The 7645-nt window shown below is 50.9% G+C and overlaps 1 non-coding gene across 1 annotated transcript; it reads right to left on the reverse strand.

Moving 5' to 3' along the window:
* Positions 1-820: 820 nt before the first annotated feature.
* On the reverse strand, positions 821-892 carry TRNAA-UGC (transfer RNA alanine (anticodon UGC)). Its single transcript has one exon. It is a non-coding gene; the product is annotated as a tRNA-Ala (tRNA).
* Positions 893-7645: the final 6753 nt, after the last annotated feature.

Below are 7645 nucleotides of genomic sequence, written 5' to 3' on the forward strand. Positions count from 1 at the left end.
TTACACGTTTTAAATAGAGAGAATTTCATTGCATATTTGTTAATGAATTTGCAAAATAATATTCTTTATCAAGGACAGAGCCCTAAATAAAGGTCAGATTAGGATGGGATTATGGGGCAAAATACTTCTTGGGCCACCCCAAACAGCCTGTTGGCGCCACAGGGGACTGTCAGAGCACCTTGACCACAGCGTTGCCTGGCCCAACTCGTGGTTTGGCCCTGCCAGGATGCCAACGGACAGCTCCCCCCAGCCACGGTACTAAGTATGTGGGTTTGAGTAAGGAAGTGGCTCTTGGGCTGGGATTATGGTTGGAAATCTGTTTTGGGCCACCTCACAGCATGTCCCTGTTGCACCAGGGGACTCTCCTGGTCATCTCTGACCGGAGTCATAGTATCATAGTACTTGGGGGTGGAAGGGACCCAAACAGCTCATCAGGTCTGACTCCCTCCCTCAGGCAGGAATGGGTGCCAGGATCATGTCACCCCAGCCAAATATCTGCCCAGCCTCCTCTTGAAGACACCCAAGGTAGGAGAGCACCACCTCCCTTGGGAGCCCATTGCAGAGCCTGGCAGCCCTAAGTGTAAAGTAATGTTTCCTGGTGTCCAGCCTGAACCTTTTGTCTAACAATTGGAGGGTGTTATTCCTAGTACCCCTGGGGGGTGCCTGGGGGGAACAGAGCTTCCCCCAATTCTCTCCAGTCCCCCCTGGGGAGTTTGTAAACTGCCACCAGATCCCCTCTCAGTCTTCTCTTGTGGAGGCTGAATAGGTTGAGACCTTCTAACCTGTCTCTGTAGGGCCTGCCCTGCTGCCCCATGAAAAGTGGAGATGCTGGGGATTGAACCCAGGACCTCATACATGCAAAGCATGTGCTCTACCACTGAGCTACATCCCCTTGCTCTCCTTTTTGACTGAAGACATGGTTTGGTTGTGCCAGGCCATGAACTGGCAGCCCCCACAAATACTGTCCTAAGTATATGGGCTTGAATAAGGAACTGGGTTTCGGGCTGGGTTGACAGGAAATCCTCTTTGGACCACCCCACACCATGCCTCTGTGGCACTGGATACTATCCCACACCCCACAACCAGAGTCTTGCCTGGCCCAAAGTGCAGTTTTTGTGTGCCAAGCTGCCAACTGCCAGCCCCCTGTGCCCATGGTACTAAGTACATGGACCCAAATAAGGACCTGGTTTTGGACTGGGGTTATGGCTGCAAATACTGTTTGGGCCAGTTCCCCCATCCCCGCTGTACCAAGTAGACAGGCTCAAGGAAGGAATTTGTCATGGGCTGGGATTAGAGATGGAAATCCTTCTTGGGCCACTCCTCACCATGCCTCTATGGCACCGGGGGACTCTCCCAGACACCACTGACCAGTCTGGCCCGGACCAGAGCGTGGTTTCTTCATACCAGGCTGCCAACTAACAGCCCCGCATTCCCATGGTACTAAGTATACACGCTTGCCTAAGGACCCGGTATTTGGGCTGAGATTACAGACTGAATTGATGACCAGTGTCTTGCCTGGCCCAGATGGTGTGGGGTGGCCCAAAATGGATTTCCAGCCATGATCCCAGCTGTTACCAGATTTGCCTGTCACTTTGGGGTGTGCTCATTTATTAGGGGTACATTTCTAGGGTCTTTGCAATTCTATCAATGTGCTGCTCGTGTTACCTGTGTTCCTGTACGGAGCTGTATCTCTGCCTTCTGCAAGTGCTTACCCCCAATGGAGCTATCTTGCAGGACTCCGTTTCAGTAGGGCTGGGTTCCTCCAGCCACTAAATCAGTCAAATGTGCACGTGCGCGCGCACACACACACACACACACACACACTCACATGACACGCCTGACCCGGCGGGGTTGATCAGCACGTACAGGCTGACACCTTCATGTGCCAGGAATCAGTTCATTAAGGTAACACTACACTGCAGTCAGACACCAGCACTCAGTGAACAGAATCCCTCTGAATCCGGCTGGGTGTCCGGCTGACACCCTCACGGGCCAGCTTTCAGTTCATTAGGGCACGCCTGAGCCACAGTGGGCCAATCAGCCTATACAAGCTGATCCCCTTATGTGTCTCAAACTCAGCACGTCCCAATCTTTTGCCCTAGCTGTCCTAGTATTGGGAGCCTCTTGATGAGCGAACCCCACAGTATTTCGGGGCTTCACAGGGATCTTTGACTTAGGTAAAAGAAGCGTTGCTGCAGAGCAAGTGGGGAAGGGAAGTAGAGAAGGAAAAATACGCCCAGTCACCTCCAGTTTGACTATAAAAGTTATTTATTGCGAAGCATATGCAATTTATAATGGTACTAGTAGTAAGAGACATGCAAGGGAAAACAAAACAATTACAATATTCCCCTGGTTTAATTGAGTATTTGGGGAAATTTAGCTGAAGCTTAACTAATACAATTTAGGTTCAGAAAGCTATGCCTAGAGACAAAAAGAAAAAGAGAGAAAGAGAGAGCGAGAGCTGGGGTGTCACTGTTCCCAGGCACTCGGGTGATCTGATGACAAGCAAAGTTCCCAGCACGATCCTTGAAGGGAGAGGATCTGTTTCTGCCAGCTTCTTGGGAACAACAGCGGGTGGTGTCAGAGAGATTTTTCTCTCTTGAAGCACCCTGTTTGCTGCTTTACAGCTTTCTTATCCCCTTAGTCCAGCCTCTTCAAAGCATTCTTTTAATTGTGTAAATCAAGAGGGTCCCAAGCCATAAGTGACAGGGAAAATCCTATTATATAACAGTTTCAATGTACATGAATGACCTTTTCCAGTGACCAGGGGTTATCTGGTTTGGAACATCTCAAGAAATGGATTAACAACCAGGAAAAACATCAAGTTTTAAGAATAACCAGACATGTAGGAGCCAGCTTGAAATTATGGGGTTTTATTTTCTTTTTTTCCAATCCTCTTCCTTTTACAACAAGGTGTCTATGAAACGGCATCTTGACATTTTCTCTTAACTTTTTAATCCTGAGCCATTTTGGTTGTGGCCAGCCTCAAGGCACTCATGCTTACAAAATCAAATGGAGATGCGCAGAACTGAGACCGGTTTTCCTGTAGATTGTCTGAAGAGGCTTCATCTTTTGTTAAGTGCACTGACGGCGTCTGTCTTGGGGCGGTGGATTGTTCTTGGTGCTGTGTATTGAGCTGGTCCCTGAGGGAATCATGATTAATTGGTAACTGGTAGCAGCCGGGCCTGCGGTGATCCCAGGTCCCATGCCTCAAAACAGCCACAGTTGCACGAGCACCCATGTCACGAGTTCTGCCTGTCAGCAGCTCGAGGTGCAGTTCCCCCAAAACCCTGCACCAATCGTCTTGAAGCTTGGCAGGTTTCATGGCCTCGGCAAGGCTACCGCCCCTGCAGTTTTCACCCCGCTGTGGCGTAACGCATACACGTGACGTGAGTTTTGCTTTCAAGAATGTGGGGTGCAGTTCCCCCGAGCCCCTGCACCGATCTTCTTGAAACTTGGCAGGCTTCATGCTCTCAACAGGGGCTACCACCCCTGCAAGTTTCACCCAAATCAGACAAAAAAACAACAAAGCTCTCGATATTTCATTCATTCCCCATTATACCCTATGGCCGGGTCTCCGAGGCGGCTCCAAAGCTTCCTACTCACACAGGCCGACTCGTGACTATAATGGACTGCAGAACCCAGATCTCCTCTAAGCAGGATTACCTCTATCGTCACATCCACAGCTGCCCCATTCAGGCCATGGAAAGCTGTCTGTGCACCAGGCATGGCAGGCGGCGCTGGGACAGTTGGCTGTGCCGACCTCAGAGAATGGGAGAGCTTTGCATGTCCCTGGGTGATTATAGGATCGTATTTCTGAAGACACATGTACTTTTGGGGCATCCAGAAGCAAAGACACACATTTCAATGGGATGGAAAGTGGGTCAAACCTGTTTCAAAGGGAGTGTAGAGAGAGTGTCTGATCTTATGGGGAAGGGATGTTGACTGTCAACACGAAGACTTCTTACATGAGCTCTGTACAATGGGAAACAGCAACGGAGAAGAGGTGGTGGGAGGTAGCCAGCAAAGTCAGTGACGTTTAGGAGGCAGCACTGCAGTACTTGGACATACCAAGTAGTTATTTCATCTCAGTGAGCAATTTTAATTCATTTTCAGCAAAATCTTAAAAACTTGAAGACCTGGACTTCTTCAGCTGTGCCATCACAAACCTGAAGGATTACAGGGAAAGGATTTTTGAGCTGCTTCAGGACATCACCTACCTAGATTGATTTGATCAGGAAGGTAATGAGGCCCCCAACTCAGAAGATGAACATAATGAGGGTGACGTCTCTAAACGTGCAGTCATTAGTTATGCCATTCAGTCTGTATCTAAATACAAAATTGAGACTAACGTAACTGTGGAAGTGCTGGAGCACAAATCAGCTACGTGTGTCAGGTGAAGGCCAGTATCACATACTGCTCCTATTGGGTAATGCGGGGTGGGGGGCAATGCACTTGCAAAGAAAGTAGTCATGGATGCTGTGCACGGTTAAAGGAGAGCGGCACTTAGGAAAACGTGAGTACACACCTTTACACTGAGATATAACTACATAAAAGCAGTTATTTTATTGCTGGTACCAAAAGCTTTTTTTTTTTTTTCCATACCCATCATCTCATATTCGATGCTGTGGCACATTCAGTTCTGTGTTTTCTCTTCCTATAGAAAGAGGAAAAAGCGGGATGTTACTTGTCCTGTCTTTTTTTTAAGATTTCTGGAGAAGGTTTTGTAGCTGAATTGAGTCAGATTTCAGAAGCTCATTTAAGATGAGTTTACAAACAAGCCTTTGAGGTTTAAGCAAAGCTGTAAGGAATTAATTTACCTGCCTTTCAGAAGGATGGATGAGGAGGATGAAGCAGATGAAGAAGAAGCTGGTCCACCAGGAGAGTACAAAGAAGATGAAAATGATGGAGGTTCAGATTTGGGGAGGGTGAAGAGGAAGAAGAAGCTGGCCTTTTATACCTGACGACGGACAAGATCCAGGTAGGACTTACCCTATTCTACTATAAGATTCAGGATTTTTTGACACTGTCTAGCTATAAACGTTTAATAAGTTAAACTTGTATAAGCAGAATCATGTAAATCCACTGTCATATATGAGCAATAGAGTACTTCAGAGAGAGACCTTTTACTATCAAAAAAGTGCGTTATAGTAGGGGAACCGCTGCTCTTTGGTATTCTCCGTTATCTTGCTCAAAATGAAATGCTTCACGATTCATTACTTCACAGCCTTGTAGAATTAGTGTCATTCTGCACCAGATCACCACGTCCGATTTGGAGGAGAACGTGGCTGAAACAAATCCACCTGCCCTACCAGGATGCTCACAAGTGCCTGGGGCGCTTCAGCCTTGAGAGCCATGCCCTCACCATGCAGATCTGCAGGCTGTCAGGTGTGGGGCTGGGGCTTCCAGGCAGGGGGGAGAGGGTGAGTATGGAGGAGCTAGGGCCTGAGGGTGCAGGGGGCTGATCAGGATGTGAGGGCTGAGGCAAAGGGGAGACAGGCTGGGAGTCCAGGAGTGAGGGCTGGCCACTGAGGAAGAAGTCAGGGAGAGGCTGGAGCTGTGGCCCTGGGAGTGCCATGGGTCTGGCCATGCAGGGGAGAGCTGGGGCGGGGAGCGGAGACTTGCCCTGGGTGGGAGCGCATTGCCCTTGCCCTGGGTGGGAGCACAGGACCTTGAGCTGCTGTTAGTGGAGGGAGGTGGGTGGGGAGTTGGATCCTGGCATTTTGGGGAAGGAGGAGGAGGGATTGGACGCTCCTTTCACCCCACTTATCTCAGGGCCCTTTTCTTTCCTACCCGGGGGGCAGACAGCCCGTGTGATGTTTGCTGAGCTGACCTGCAGGGAGGCTGATGGACCCAGGGGATGGGAACGGGGCTGTGTCGGGTTCGCTGCTCTGGGAAGGAAGCGCGTTAGAGCAGAGCAGGCGTGAGGACCAGGACTTGCAGGTTGTGCCCTGCTCTGGCTCTTCGAAAGGAGTGCTGTCCAGCATGCCATAGTGAGGGGCATGGTTTGGGGGGACTCCTGGGTCCTGTTTCTAGCTGAGGGAAGGGGGTAGGTGGAAGGGGTGGGAGGAAGGCTCTGTGGCTCAGGACTCCTGGCTTCTTTTGGGGATCTGTCACTTCCCCAGAATGAACCCACAAATCATCTGTGCATTGAGTCAATCGATCCCTTGGGTGATGCTGTCAGCACGTACATGGAAGTGAGTGGAAGCAGCGCGGTGGGAGGTGTCCACTCCCTGGTCAGAGGAGGCCGGGGTTGGGGGAATACTGGGCCCATGGATCGGATTGAAGGGTGGATGGCGATACTGGGCTGGGGTGGCCTCATGGGTCCCATCTGTCAGGCAGAGGAAGGTAGTAATAGGTGCATGGGTCAGATCCCGGCTGGCATGGATGGGGTTCCCGTCAAGGGCCTGCAGGGAAGCAGAAGGGTTACTTGGCTGGGGTGGGCCCGTGGGTCCCACGGGAGGGTTTGTATACTACAAGCAGTGCCCTCCTGCCAGGGTCCCCGTTGGGTCCCAGTCGTGCCCTTCACTGCCCAGCCCTGTCCTGGCAGTGGCTGATGGGGAAAACGTGGGGTCTTTCCATTCTCCTTCAGTATGGAAATGGCCTCTGCTTTGCCTCCCACCCCGCTCATGCTTTGCCTCCTGTCTCCTCTTCACAGCGGTGATCAACGTGAGCCATGATGCACGACTCATCACGCAGACCAGCTGCCAGCTCTGGGTGGTGGAGGAGCAGTCCATCAGCCACATCAACGGCGACTTCGACTGCAAGCGGGAGGTGCTGGAGGCCTCGGGCCAGGTCAGCATTAACTGGCCCCGGGAGTGACCTTGCTGTGGGGAGGCTCCTCGAGGACCTGCCCATCCCCTCTCAGAGACCTGCCTGCACAGCTTCACGTGCACCCACACCCAGAGGACTCCGTGTAGAGGGGGCAGGGCCACAGGCATGGTTGCGGGTTGAACTTTGAAGATGTGTTTTGGGGGCCTAATGCAAGACATGTTATATTTTTAGAGCTGTTCTTCTACACCTGCTGCTTTCCCAGGAGAGAGAGACTTAATTTATATGAATGGGAGGGAGGGGGTTGTACTGGAACGGTCTGTTTTAGGCAGGAGTGAGGGCTGTCCTTGTCCCATTGCTGGGTTCCCTGCCCCCAGTCTGGAGAATGGCTTGAGCCTTGTTTTGCTTCCACCCAAGAAGATTATATTAAAATATAATAAAGGAAAAGTGGCTCGTGGTGGGTTTTATTCTGAAGGGGTAGGAGTGGGGCTTCACAGTACTGGCAGGAGGGACACCCCTGAGATTGCAGTGGACAGACAGACTGGGCTGAGGCATGGGGATGGGCACGCAGGCACAAGCATATTCTCCCTGCCATGAACACACACACATACATGCAGGCACACGCACGTACAGACACATGCACACAGAGACAGAGATGGATATGCACTCTATTCACTCGCTCTGCACGTGGACACATTAACACGCTCTCCATGCCATGAACACAGATGCATGAACACGCACACACGTGGACAGACACATGCACACATGCAGGCAGGCATGCACTCTACACACTCACTCTCTGCACATGGACACGCAGACACAAATACACTCTCCCTGCTATGAACACAGACACACATGCACAGACAGGCATGTA

This window comes from Alligator mississippiensis, chromosome 1 (genome assembly GCF_030867095.1).
Source record: "Alligator mississippiensis isolate rAllMis1 chromosome 1, rAllMis1, whole genome shotgun sequence".
Classification (NCBI taxonomy): Eukaryota; Metazoa; Chordata; order Crocodylia; family Alligatoridae; genus Alligator; species Alligator mississippiensis.